The sequence below is a fragment of the Phyllostomus discolor genome, chromosome 3 (genome assembly GCF_004126475.2).
Source record: "Phyllostomus discolor isolate MPI-MPIP mPhyDis1 chromosome 3, mPhyDis1.pri.v3, whole genome shotgun sequence".
Taxonomy (NCBI): Eukaryota; Metazoa; Chordata; class Mammalia; order Chiroptera; family Phyllostomidae; genus Phyllostomus; species Phyllostomus discolor.
In genome coordinates, this window is record NC_040905.2 from 27,127,813 (window position 1) to 27,142,903 (window position 15,091).

At 39.6% G+C, this 15,091-nt stretch overlaps 1 protein-coding gene across 5 annotated transcripts in view; it reads left to right on the forward strand.

The window, feature by feature from the left end:
* Window positions 1-15,091, forward strand: part of CTNND2 (catenin delta 2) — an 828,740-nt gene that overhangs the window by 645,920 nt on the left and 167,729 nt on the right. The window lies entirely within an intron of this gene.

The following is a 15,091-nucleotide window of genomic DNA, read 5'->3' on the forward strand; positions in this document are numbered from 1 at the left end:
AACCAGTGTTACCCCAATAAACTCAATTTTTAAAAAGTGAGACCTGACTGGTGTGGCTCAGCAAAAGGTTGTCAGTTCAATTCCTGGTCAGGGCACATGCCTGGGTTACAGGTTCAGTCCCCAAGCAGGGCATATACAAGAGGCAACTGATTGAGGTTTCTCTCTCACACTGATGTTTCTCTCCCTCTCTTCCTGTCTCCCTTCCACGCTCTCTAAAAATAAATAAATAAGGCCTTCCTTTAAAAAAGTGAAATATAAGGGCCAGTAGACTAAGGGTTACAAATAATAAAGATTGGAAATAAGATAAATAATTAATGCTTGTAAGCATCAATACTACTTCTGATGCCTTCTTAATTCTTCAGGGCCTTCCCAACTTTGTAACTTTTAATAGTGTTATTTATGTATTTAGTCCCATGCATGGACCAACTGAGAAATAAAATAACACAAAATATGAACTGGCATTTCAGAAAACAACATGCAGGCAGTTAATATGCTCATAAGAAGTTTAATTAAGAAGAATGCCAACAGGAAGGAGACAGGGTGCTTGGGATTAGGTCTCTAAAGGTGAAAATAATTGCTGGCATGCAGAGCTGGGCAGGGGCCACAAAACGGGCACTGCTGGTGACAGCGTCAGGAGCCCAGCCTTCCTGGAGAGCATCTGGCAGCATGCCTTCCTGTTTAAAATGTGAAAACTCTTGGCCCTGGCCAGGTAGCCCAGTGGGTTACAGAGTCATCCTGATATGCTGGGGTTACAGGTTTGATCCCAGGTCAAGGCAAATATAAGAATCAACCAATGAATGCGTAAATAACAAATCGATGTCTGTCTGTCTGCCTGTCTGTCTCTCTGCCCCTTCCTTCTTTCCTTTCTCCCTCTCTAAAATAAAAAAAGTTTAAACATGCAGACTCTTTACCCAGCAATTCAGGTTTTAGGAATGTGTTTTAAGGAGCTATTAAAAGAATCTTCAGAGCAAACAAGTTAATATATATGGAAAGCATTTAAAACACCACAATTAACAGCCATTGTCAGCAAAAAATAATAATAATAATAATAGAAATAACTTAAATGTCCATCAGTATATATACAGTTGGAAGAAAATGTTCCATCAAATAGAACACCAGGCATTAAAAATTAAGATGCAGCTAGACATTTGTTGATACCAAAATATGGCCATGACATACGTTGAATGCAAAAACCAAGTTAACCAGCATGTGTGCTGTGGTTCTGTTTCTATGAAGTGACACATGTGAGTGTATGATGAACATAGGAACATGCATAAGCATTTCCCCCTAAATCTGATTGTCTCTAGGTGGATTATTTTTTACTTTATCCTTTGTCCCTTTTTAGTAGGCTGATGATTTTAAGGTTACCATGGGTTAATACTATAATCAGAAAATATAACACTTTTATTATCTTAGGAAACTTAAAATATATATCAAAACATGCATTTGGGGGAAACATGCAGCTGATAAAATTTAACTCTCATGTAAAAGGGAATTTTATATGCTACGTATTCATATGGAGAAATAGCTAATGTCAAAAATAGATACATTCTGAAATTTGGTTTGAAATAGACAAAGCATAAAATTTCCAGTGTTGGCAGAATGACTCAGTCAAATTGCCTTCAGTTCTCAGAAAACAATGTATTTTTTATATTAACCTAAGGGTTAGTCAACAGATAAATGCCTTACACGTGTTCGGCACATTCAACAATATTTCTAAAAGTCATTTTATCAATTCTGTAATTTTACTGGAATAAATAATGCCAAATGTCACATAGCATTTAAATAAGCAAGATTGTCACTTTTCCTAAATTGTTTTCTGAAAATCTATTACACTTTGCATTCCAGTCATAACAGAGGCCCTGGCATTATGCATGCTCCACCATGCTCCAGTTGTGTTGCGCTGCTTTGATTCAGGAAATACCTAAACTAGGTGACTCTATTCCTTCATGTCACTTGTTCTGCTTGTAGCCACTGAATACGTGCCATAATGATCACCCGAATAACTCGTTTTCATGTGTCCTCAACCAACCCAATGATGGGCCTAAAACAGATGTTTTTAAAGGAGAACTGTGGCTCAGTTTTTTATTAATGTCCATAATAAAAGGAGAACTTGAACATTCACATTACCTGTGATATTTAAAAAAAAAAAAAACACCTCAGCAACTAACAGAAGAGGCCTCCTTTCAGACTCAAAAGGAGTCATGTTTCCCAAGGCTAGAATTTTTATAGTGCTTTCCTTCTTTATGCCAAACTGCCTTCACCACCAGACTTGAGACATAGGTGTGCTTAAGACCAGCCCTGGGCATTCGGATCTCCATTTAAACTCTATTTCTGTGACTTTCAGCCAGTCCTGCAGCTTTAAATACCATGAGGCGGGCTTTCAATTTATGTCTCTACTCTGTGCTCCAGACTCTTACATCCAGCTGCCTCTTGACATCTCCGTGGGCTGCCTCACCGGCACTGCGAAGGTAACACATCCCACACTGCAAGGCGCATTGCCCTCCAGAGCGCCTCACCTCTGTTGTCCAAGGCAAGAACTTTCCCATGCGCCCCCACCCTACATCTGGTCCATCTGCCAGGCCTGACCGTGTGTGTCAGGCCTGACCACTTCCATCTCTGCTGACCAGATTATTTCTCCTCTGGAATTCGGAAGTAGCCTTCTCACTGGTCTGCTCACTTCTGACCTCATTTCAGCCCATTTCCTGCTGAAAGCTTTCAGACCGCTGTCTTTAAAAGCCAACTGTCCTTTTGGGGTGATAACAACCTTCTAGAACTAGACAGTGGTGATGGTGGCACACCATTGTGAATGTACTGTACATGTTAACATGGTTAATTTCATGTTAGGCAAATTTCATAGTAACTTTTCTTAAAGATTTTAAAAAGTTACCCTTGTAATTGGGTGACCAATTGCGAATTTGTCTTGCACTTTATTTTTTAGCTGTGAGTGTGCCAGAAAGGAATGAAGCATTATAAAACATGTTATGACATTATGATTTAATGATGTCCCACTTTAGTTGTGGATAAAACAGGTGCCCCTTGTTTATGCACCCAATTCTGGGTTTCAGGAGGACACATAAGGCTCACTCAGCTAAGATTCGAGAGAGCATTTAACAAAGGGCCTCTTTCCCAAAGTGTGGGCAGAGCTAAGGGACTGAGCCTGCACTGTGAGGTGGCTGGTGACTGATTAGTGGAAACAGTGGAAAGAAATGGCATTTCCAGAGCCCAAGAGATGTGGATGCATGGGCAGTGTGCGCTCTGACCACAGAGGGTATCACGCCAGACAGGCATGACTGATGTGGATTGTGGGGAGCAGAAGCACCCCCCACTCTCCCCTCCTGCTGTCTCATCTCCTACTGATTCTTCCATTGGCTGAACCCAACTGCAAGCTGGAGGGCTCAGGTACCTGGAAGATTCAGCACAGGATACAGAGTTTCTTTCAAGCATACATAATGGGAGTCCTCACTGTAAGTGGTGTTAGACATGGTGCGGTAGACAGGGAATTGGTAGGACACTGAAAATCAGATGCCTTGAATTTATAATGGAACATCAGTTTTCCTATCTAGACACCTAGAAACAAAAGCACAGAGGTTTCTCTTGAGTCCGAAGCTGGAAGAATACCTACAACCCACTCTCTTCTTGAAGTCCTCACTTTAACTACCTAGTCCTTGCTGAACACTCAGCTAAGCGTGGACGGAGAGGGTGCCATGCCCGGTACACCACCCCAAACACTGTCTAGACACACAGACCTCCCTTGCATTTTTCTAAATAGGATATTCTCTCTGCCTGACTTGACTTTTACAAGAGCTTTTGACATCCTGGTCTCAGGGACCCCACTAAAGCTCCTCAGGACTGGAGACCACTGCTGTCCCTTTTATGCCGCGGTCTCCACAGCTGTGTGGGGGGACTGTGCCCTAATCAGCCCAGGTCTGTGGAACTGAATTCTCAGACCACTAGGCGAGAATCAGTTCTGCTAGACAATGAACATTGTGTCAAATGAGTGGATGAATAATCAAATAAATGAACACAGAGGACTGAGTGAAGTTGTTGGGTCATGACACCAAAGTACAAAGATCTCCAATTATGAAGCTCACTAGTCACTTCCCTTTAGTCTGAACAGATAGTTTTTCTGTGCTCATCAGAAAGAAGTCACAGTAGAGAAGCTGATGTTGACGAACTCACTTAAAATCACCCGGCTAAGATGTTGTAACTGCCACTCGTTCTTCACTCTTCCTACTTTTTAAAGAAGTATTGGCAGGGGCCACCACAGACCACTTACATCAGAATTTACAGAAATGAAGCCTGTGCACAGGTGTTTTCTTAATTTCCCCACGGCCAATAGGATAACTACCATTCTAGTGGGAGACGGCGATTGTCCAAACAATAACTATCCATTCGATTATTGAGAAATGTATTTTTTTATTCAGTTAACATTGTAGGGGACATTTACTCTATAACTGGACCCACGGACATTAACACTCTCACCCATTACCCATTCATAGCTGCAAGCCTTTGGTCTCTCTCTCTCCACACCTTGATGCCTCAGTCCCATTTCCTGGCTAATTCTCCTCCCTCAAGGGCCAACCAAAGACCCTCTTCTCCCATGTACTTCTCTGTGATCCCCTCCCAGGGTAACCTTTTGTTACCTGAATGTCACGGCACACCCTCTCTGACGGTTAATGAATTCTATCAAAAACAACCCTAGAGTGTAAATTTCATTTTTCATTATAAACATCTATGTTTTATGTCCCTGAGAAGATGCTGCTTAATTTACTATATATTACCCAGAGTGCCTAGCAGTGCTTTGTTTTCATAGGCACTCACAGAATGTCTGCTGAAAAATTAAAACCATAGAAATGGCACAAAGAAAGGAAAGTTTTCTCAAATCTCTGCTTTGCGTAGCAGATTAGTTTGGGGAGTATGAGGGGGAAGAAAATTTGTTGGAGGAAAATATGCAATAACAAATGTTCAGATTTGGAGTTATGGAAATGAAATTCAGAAATATAAATTTGAGAGTGATCAGCAGAGATTATAGTTGAGTCTTCATGTTCTTATCTACTGTCATCATATTTTTCGTGAAAAATAACCTATCTGAGAGAAACTGTATTTATGTCCCAGCTGTGTCTCTCTTGTTCGTTAGCTGTCCTTGGGAGATTTTTGTAACCTCTTAAATCTTAATTCTGAATCTGTAAAATGAAATCAATAGCACTACCTCTCTCCCGGAATTGGAAAAAGGGTTTAATAAAACAGTGCGTGTGACATGGTAATGGCTCAATAAATGAGGGTTATGATTATCATTGCTATTATTATGGCAGAGCAGCAGTATTAGACAATTTTGATTTAACTGAAAATAAGACCTAGTTTTAAAATTAGTGTGGTGGATAGAGGGAGAAATTTCATTTTAAAATTACCCTGCCTCTCAGTCTGGTTTTTGTTCAGTATTTTCCATGGCTGTATATTTAAAAAAAAAAAATAGAGGTCAGCAGAATTAAATGTTTGCAAGAAAAATTATTTGTGAAAGTTGCTTCAAAACTAAATGTTCTTCATTCTATGAACTCAAATGACTTCTTGAAGTTTCTCAAGCTACCTGACCTGAGGCTAAAAAGAAACTGGCACAAGATGAAAAGCAGAACCTTCTCTTGTGTTCATCTGTGCTGCTTCAAAGCTCTGCCAGCCCCATCACCTCTCTCCAATTTCAAGTAGCAAATTCATGTGCCTGACATTTGTCTGATTATTCATATGTGTCATGGTGAGACTCCTGCCTGATCTTCATTTTCACCTACAAATGTGATGCCATTGCATGCGTGGCTGAACTTCTTTGGCTCAGTTTTCGTATCTGTAAAATGGAATTGGTGGAAGGTTTGTATAGGTTAATACACCCAAGGTAATTAGCAGAGATCCTAGTGTACAAGAACTCAAAAGTTACATATTTTGAGCTATTTTTATTTTTTTTTGTTCTTTCCATTATGATCTTATTTTGGATGCCCAGTGAAAATCTGAGATTCTTGACCCAACAACATCATTTATTTATTTGTTCATTCATTTGATTATTATCCATTCAGTGAGCACTTATTTTAACCCTGGTTAGGTGAGAGCTGACCTAGAACCTCGGCCGCTGATAGCCAATAGTCACTCTTCTCACTCTGCCACCATGTCTTCATTAAGGCTGCTTTACTTTGAGAGCCATTGGAACCAAGGGTGCACTTTTAAATGGCCCCAGTACAGAAGATTGTCCCCAACTGTCTTCCTTCTAGAAATTCTTAACAAAGAGTGCTGTCACAAATTCAAGTCCTGATGTTGACTCCCTCAGGAGGAGTGAGGAGGGTGTGCTACCTGCAGGATAAGAAACCCCCAAGGTGATAGCCTTCACTATCTTTTTTTTCTTTTTGTTTTACTATTGTTCAATTACAGTTGTCCCACCATTCTCCCCATTGCTCTTCCCTGCCTCCGCCCTCCCAGAAACAGCCTAAGTTTTCATCAGTAAATGAGTGGATCAAAAAACTGTGGTATATTTACACAATGGAATACTGTGCAGCAGAAAGAAAGAAGGAACAACTACCCTTAGCAACAGCGTGGATGGAACTGGAGAGCATTATGCTAAGTGAAGTAAGCCAGGCGGTGAAATATCACATGATCTCACCTCTGAGTGGAGCCCCCTCTGTCTTCATGCAAGGCTACACAATGTACCTCCTCACCGCAGGGCCATTAAGAGGGCTTTCAGTGGCAGCCTGGGCCCTGCAAGAACTGTGTGGGCTGTGTTAATTCTGGGTTATAGTTACTTACTAGAGCTGCAAACAGCTCAACACCCATTATTGCTCGCACAAAGTCACGATTATGGTTAATGGATGCTGTGCAGGTTCAGGCATTTGCCAGGCTCTGTGTTTACCAAAGGTGGAGTTAGTTATCGACTCATTTTTCAGTAATTTACATGGTTGGTCAACTGTCAGCTCCCTCAAACATCACCAGAAAAAAAAACTCTAGATCTAGCTAAGTTTATTAGACTTACTGAAGTAAGCGAGAATGCTGCCTTGAAAGAGTCAATAGTGTTAGAAAGGTAATTGGGTAGGGTGTTTATAAGGCTATGGGACCTTGTCTGGGTGATGTTAAGGTGGGTAGTATAATGTAGGAAGCAATTGGGATGGAGTAGAGTTTATAACACACTAGCTTTGGACTCATGGCACAGTGAGGCAAGCATCTTGAATGCCGTTTGATGAGCAAACTGTTACTTTTGGTAACCGAGCTGATTAATTCAGTCTGAACCTCAGAGGCAGGTGTTTCCTGGAGCAAACAGTTAAATCGGTCTGTCCCAGGATCATTTAATCCAGGGCAAGAAATTACTGTGGTTTCAGCTCCCATGGGTTTTTGTTTAAATCATCAGATAATGGGGATATTTGTCTTTGAATCTCTCTCTACCTCTCCTCTTTTTCCCTCCCCCCTCCCTGCTCCCACCATCATTTATGAAAGGGGCAAACTTAACACATATTTTATTTTATTTAACACATATAATTTAATATAAATTATTTTATTTAACACATATAATTTGGGAGGCACAAAACTATGGAGAAACACAACCAAAATATAAGCAATTATTTTTATTAGCACAAACAAGACTATGACAATTTTCAGATTAAAAGACATAATCTTTAACTGCAGTCACTTTTAGGATGAGTTTCTAGATATTATTAAAATCAATCTGAGTGCTTTGGTGACATTTTTTCAAGGTTCTGGAATTTCCAAGGTCATTGAGGCAGACTATACTACCAAGCAAGCCCAATTTTATATTCCTAGCAGTTATCTCTTGGGAATTGAGAAATACAGAATTCTACGGTTAGTTTATAAAATGCTGTGATGAAACATGAACCCATGACTTTCACAGATGGTTACTATCAGACGTCGACATCTCAGAAGGTTCTCCAGCTGTGGCCCTGTAACTCAGACAAAGAACAAACTAACACGAGAAGAAAAAACATTCGAGAAGAAGTACATTCACATGTGCATTGCTCAAACACCAGGGAGCACCCAGTGATGAGTAGCCCAAAGAGGTGGCTGATTTAGGCTTATATACCATCTGAGGCAAGTTATGGGAGGTGCCTAGGAGAAGTATAGTAAACAAAGATTGTTTAGTAAGATTTGTTATACAGGTTTACATTGGAGAGAGAGAGACACCCTACTAATGAAAGTTTCCTTTACAAAAAAAGCAACTTGTGCCTTGTTGGTGCTCATGACCTTCAGCTCAAAATTATCAGTAAGCCGAAGAGGCACATTTTGGGGTGGCAGATTCTGGTACCCTTCACATGCAAATTGATTGTTTCCATTTTCTCATGACTTTATTTTTTTCCTTTTTATGAAATGTATTGAGGTGACACTGGTTAACAAAATCATACAGGTTTCTGGTGCACAATTCTACAACACATCATCTGTACACTGAAGGTGTGTTCACCACCCCAAGTCAAGTCTCTGTCCATCACCATCTACCCCCTCTCTACTCTCCGCCACCTCCCTCTACTCCCCTTCCCCCAGCAATCACCAACCACACGGTTGTCCATGTCCGTGAGTGTTTTGACTTTTAATACAATTTACTTTTTACAAAAATTACCATGAGACATCCTTCCCCTCTTAGATAAGAGCTGCATTGTCCTGCCCCGATTGGAAACAAGCCTTGTTTCTCAGAACTGGAATCTGGCCTGATAGCCTTTATTGTAAACATTTAATAGAAGGACTCTAATGAAACTAGAATCTGCAGATTCCAGCTTAGAATGGAAAGAGGGATCAGAGACATACTTCAGTTTTATTCTTTCTTCAAAAAAAGTTAGTCATCATTTTTTGTCTATAAAATTACCTAGTTTTAACTTAAATTCACTCAGGCCCTGAAAACAACAGGGGAGACCATTTGTTAAAGTACTAATCAAAAATGTAAGTGAATATGGCCTTTTGCTTATACTAATCTCTACCAGTGTGGTCTATACCTTCTAATGTTCGTTCCTCTGCTAAAGTCTGAATATCAGAGAGTGGCAGGATCAGTTTTGGCTTTGGAACAGGGCAGCATCTCACCTTGCTGGCTATATCTTGTAACAAAGTTGTGTAAGAACTTCAAGAGATGTCTTCTGGGGGCCCAGGTAGATTTAGTCAGCGTACACCAGTAAACCAGAATTTACTTGGTGTGTATTAACAAAGACCTGATTTGCTTTCTACTGCAGAGAACAGCTCACTTTTCATCCATTCTGGAGTTAACCAACTTCTGTCTGTATTTCAAAAATGAGCAACAATAATTCTGCCTAACCCCCAGCCTGTATGTGTATGTGATCATTTAATAAGGAATCTGTGTTTGGACCGAAAGCTTTAAGTGGCAAAGCAGGGTGACAGTTTACAGTTATTGGCTATGACAATCCAATTCTTCTCTGGCTCATCCCTCACATTTACCAGCCTAAAGCACTTTCATCCATAACCATCTCGGTGAGACTCTCAGTGAGAAGGATTCAGTGAGTCAGATGCTGAAAGGATTAACCTTCGCCTAAGTGCCAGGGTCACTGCAGTTTCCTCTTCGGGGATATTAAAGCTAGGAGCTCAGAGGTCATTTGCTCTGGTCAGCTCATTTTTTGAATTTTTTAAAACTAGTTTTTGTAGTGTCCTCCTCATTTAGATTTATTTTAAATTGGGTGACAGGATCGCTTATTCTCAATGAATGAATTGCTCTTGAGGGAAGGCTTACAAAAGTAAGACAAAGCTTCAAATTTTATCATAGAATTTATTTTCCCCATATACATCCTAGAAATGCTCATATTCTATTGATAAAATTCATTAAGGCTCTGTCACAATATTCATCATCCGATCTGAGTTTTTTGAAATAATAATATGTACATTATTGTTTCATTTCCTATCAGGCAAGTCACTAAGCATTATAATAAAATTCTTTTCTAGCATTCATAACCACCTTCACGTGTGTTTTCAAGCATATCTGTATGTGCACAGAGAGTGGCTACCCCACCCTTCTCTACAATAACACTCTTCTCAAAGAAACAAGCACATAGTGCTCTTTTTTTAAAATAACTTTTTATTTTTCATTTTGATATAACTGACCTATAACATTGTGTAAGTATAAGACATACAACATTTATATTTATATGTGACACATTTATATATTGCAATCTGATTATTACCATAGCATTAATTAACATCTCTGTCACATCATGCCAAGTATCATTTCTTTTCTGTGGTGAGGACAGTTGGGATCTGGTGTCCTGGTGGTTTGTAATGCAGTATCGTTCACTATAATCACTACACTGTGCAGTAGCTCTCTGGAACTTACTTATCTACTAGTTGCAAGTTTTTACCCTTAAACAGCATTTCCCCAATTCTTCCATCCCCAACCCCCAGCCCCTAGTAACCAGCACTCTACTCTTCTTATAAGTTTGCCTTTCTTAGATTCCACATATAAGTAATATCATACAGTGTTTGCCTTTCTCTAACTTAACTCAGCATAACGTTCTCCATGACCATTCATGTTGTCACAAATGGCAGGATTTCCTTCTACCTCATGACTAGATAGTGCTCCATTGCATATATGTATGAGGACTGTCTGGAAAAAGTCCAACCATTGTTAATGTGACGAGAATGGTTTACATGACATCAGTGTAACCTGGAAGCCGTGGAGAGTGGACTGAAATGTGCGTGCATAAATAGTAATGACTTTATCATACTGGTCAGTGGGTATGGTAGATGCTGCTGAATGAGCATGTGTACTGTGTGGCCATCATATTCAAAAAGACAGAGCAAGTAGAGCATTGAATCTGCATCAAATTTTGCATTAAGCTTGAATATTCCTCTGTGGAAACTACTTGGATGATTCAGAAGGCCACAGCTATGGGCGACTGGTGATTGGCAGCTTCATCACAACAATGTGCCTGCTCTTTCACATCTCCTACAGAGGTTTTGGTGAAACATCAAATCACTGGGGTGACTCAGTCCCCCTACATCCCAGATTTGGTGCCCCATGATTTCTGGTTTTCCCAGAGCTAAAACCACCCTTGAAAGGGAAAAGGTTTCAGACCATCATGAGATTCAGGAAAATACGACAGGGTGGCTGATGGTAATTGGAACTGTGTGAGGTCCCCAGGTGCCTACTTTGAAGAGGACCAACATGTCATTGTCCTATGTGCACTGTTTCTCGTATCTTGTAGCTTCTTCAATAAATGTCTCTGTTTTTCATAGTATGTGCCTGGGTACTTTGTGAACAGACCATATATATACACCCAGATATATACATGCAGACACACATATGCATACACACAAATGTATATATGCATATTTGCATAGTATATCTTCATTATCAATTCATTCATTAATGAACACTTAGGTTATTTCTTTATTTGGTTATTGTGAATAATGTCTCAATGAACATAGGAGTGCAGATACCTTTTTGTTGTGTTGTTTTCATTTCCTTTGGATAAATACCCAGAGTTGGAATTGCCAGATCATGCAGTAGTTCTATGTTTAATTTTTGAGGGCACTCCATAGTTTTCCACAGTGGCTAAAACCACTTTACATTCTCAGCAACAGTGCACAAGCATTCCCTTTTCTCCACAACCAGGCTATCACTTGTTATTTCTGTCTTTTTGATAATGGCGATTCTAACAGGTGTGAGGTGAAATACTGTGGCTTTGATTTGCATTTCCCTGATGATTAGTGGTGTGGAGCATCTATTCCTGTACATGTTGGCTATTTGGGTATCTTCTCTGGAAAAATGTCTACTCAGTTCTTTTAACCATTTTTAATCAGATTGTTGTTATTTTTTTTAAACTGAGTTTTATCAGTACCTTATACATTTTGATGACAACCCTTTGTCTCATCTATGGTATGCAAATATCTTCTCCCATTCCACAGGTTGCCTTTTCATTCTGTTGGTTGTTTCTTTTGCAGGGCAGAAGCTTTTTAATTTTATATAGTTCTACTTGTTGATTTTGTTTTGAACTACTCATTATTATAGGAACGTTTTGGTAAACTTTAGCATCAGTTCAAATCAACACTTTTAGCCCTGGCTGGTGTGGCTCGGTGGATTCAGTGCTGGCCTGCAAACCAAACGGTCACCAGTTTGATTCCCAGTCAGGGCACATGCCTGGGTTGCTGGCCAGGTCCACAGTAGGGGGTGCATGCGAGGCAACCACACATTGAAAAAAATCAACATTTTTTTTCTTAAAAACATTAAATCAGTGTGGTGTGTGAATCTTTTTAGAGTTATCAAACCTACTATCTAGAAGGACTCAAAAAACAATCACAATTTACAAACATACTTTGAGGGTCATGACTTCTCAGGGACAAGTTGGCAGTGTTTATGTTATACACTCAAATATACATATGCATGCACACAGATGCACACATGAGTGTGTACACAGGTACACATTTACACGTGTGTATGCATACACTCATGAATATATTTGCACGTGTACCTGTGTGCACATTCATGCTTACATGCATATGCTTACATGCACTCACACATGTGCACACATGCCCACACTGCACTCCCATGTGCACACATGCATTCTGCGTGAGTTCAGAGTATCATGAGCCTCCAGATTTCGCTCAGCCACCCTCTACCCACCTATGACTCAAGGTAGGAATGGACGAGGATGGATAACATGGTGATGGGCATCCCACTGGCCCCATCCATTCCAACCCCAACCATAGCTGGCCCAGATTTTTTTAAAAAATAAACTTGTTTGCCTCCATTCTTCTTCTTCTCTCCCTTCCCCAGGTACACAAATCTCCACTGTCAGAACAAGGTAAATGACAGATTTGTTTAAAGTAAATCTTCATCTATTCATTAGGTTAATTTTTAATTAATTAAAAAATTTTCAAAGCATTCATTTGAAATGAATTCAGCCCAACTTTTCTTTGGTTTGAGCTTTAGCATGTCCAGGGATTTAGTTTTAGGTCTGAAGATTAATAGCAACTGAAGGGGTCATAGGAAAGTCTTGCATAACCACAGGCAATGTTTGATTTTATCCTGATGTAAGACTTGCAATTATTAAAATGCTTTCTTTTGTCAATCTGAGTTTCTTCTTTTCATGATCATCTACATCTCTTTAGGAAAAGAAAAAAAATAATCATCCTCTACTAAAACAAAGTAAAGGAGCCAATGAATGTAATTAAGATTTTACTAAAGAAATTTTAATGAACCAATTACTGCTCATGAATATGGATAATCTCGAGGAAAAGAGCCATCCCGTGCCCGAAATAAAAATAAACTATACTTGAAATATATTTAGTATACATAATTAGTTATTTAAATATCTTCTCAACTAAACCTACTGTCAAAATTATATTTGGAAGCAGTAATAACTTTATACTGATAAAGGAAAGTTATTGAATATATGTAATTTAAGGAAAGGTACTATAAAACAATTTTATTAGAGATTGTAATCTGGAAGAAATCAGTATTATTTTCATCAAGTGAATTAAAAATTGCTAGTGATCATCAACCAAAAAGCTAAAACATTTTTATGGTACTTTCAGAGAAGAATAAATGGGGTAGCTTGTTGTGGTTGCTGAACACCACTGTGAATTCACTTGATTCCGTGAATTGGATTTTTGTATTGCCTTGGCTCATTTGAATTATTAGGGAGTTAATGTAAGAAAATTATCCCAATGAAGCACTGGAGATATGCCTTCTAATGCTAAACTGATGAATGTGTTTTAGTGATATTAATTGTTCTCTACTAGCTAAATGTAGAATTTCTGTAGAGTCAAGGGTTATAACCATCCTACTGAGATGCCATTTTTGTGTTCTCACTTGGATTTATTCTTTATAATATTACATCTTGCATCTTCTATTTTATTCTTTCAGGCCATGACTTCATCTTGCTAGCACTATAATACTTAAAGAATGTTTGATGCTAGGAGCACATGACACCCTATAAGGTCCATGTTATCCATTTATAATTCTTATATTTATTTAGTGTCTATTTGGTGAGCACACAGTGTATGTCAGAGCATGTTGTATGTGCTGTGTGTGTGTGCTGTATGTGCTCTGTACGCTGTGAGCCCTCGGACAAGGTCCTTGCCTTCGTTTACTGACTGGACCTTGTGAGGAAGAACAGTGAGCCAAAGACAGAAAATCAAGTAATGAAAAAGTGGAGGAAACATATGATAAGTGATGAGGTCTGCTGAAAATTAAAATAATAGATCGATTGCAAGTGTCTGGGAAGGTAGTTTAGACGGATCCAGAGAAACTTCTCTGAATTTGGCACGTTTAAGGTGCCCAGTGAGAAGAAAGACGGATCGACATTGGAATGACCTGGAGCAGAATGTGCCAGACAGAGAGCAGTAAGTCCAAGAGACCTGAGTTACAGACGAGCTATGTGTCCAAGGACAAGAAATAAGTCCATGTTGGCCAGAGCATAATGACCAGAGTTATGGTAATAGAAGGGCCATGGGGACATTCACTAATGTGTCCACCGTATCAAACAGAACCCAGCACACAGTAGGTCCTTAAAATGCACAGGGTGAACAAGTGGATAACGGAGAGTCTGCTTAAAGATGAATTTAGAGGTTTAGCCTTGGCTGTTGTGGCTCAGTGGTTGAGTGCTGCCCTGTTAATCTAAGGGTCACCAGTTCGATTCCCAGTCAGGACACACACCTGGGTTGCATGTGCTGTGTGTGCTGTATGTGTTCTGTATGCAGAGCTGGCCAGGCCCTCAGTCGGGGGTGCTTAAGAGGCAACCACACATTCATGTTTGTCTCCCTCTCTTCCTCTCTCCCTTCCCCTCTCTAAAAAATAAATAGATAAAATGTTTTTAAAAGATACATAACATTTAAAAAAATTAGAGGTTTGAGGAAAGCTTTATTAGGAAGCTACAATTGGCAGTTTAATTTTATTTTAAGCATAACAGAATATTTTAAGCGGATGTGTGGTAGACTGAATAATAGCCCCCAAGGAACCCCAAGAGTGTCCTAATTCTCAGATCCTGGGAATGTTATCTTACATAGTGAAGAGGACTTTGTACGTGGGATTACGTGAAGGATCTCGAGATGGGGAGATTGCCCTGGATGACCCAGGTGGGCTCGATGGAATCTGGAATCATAAGTGTCCCTGTAA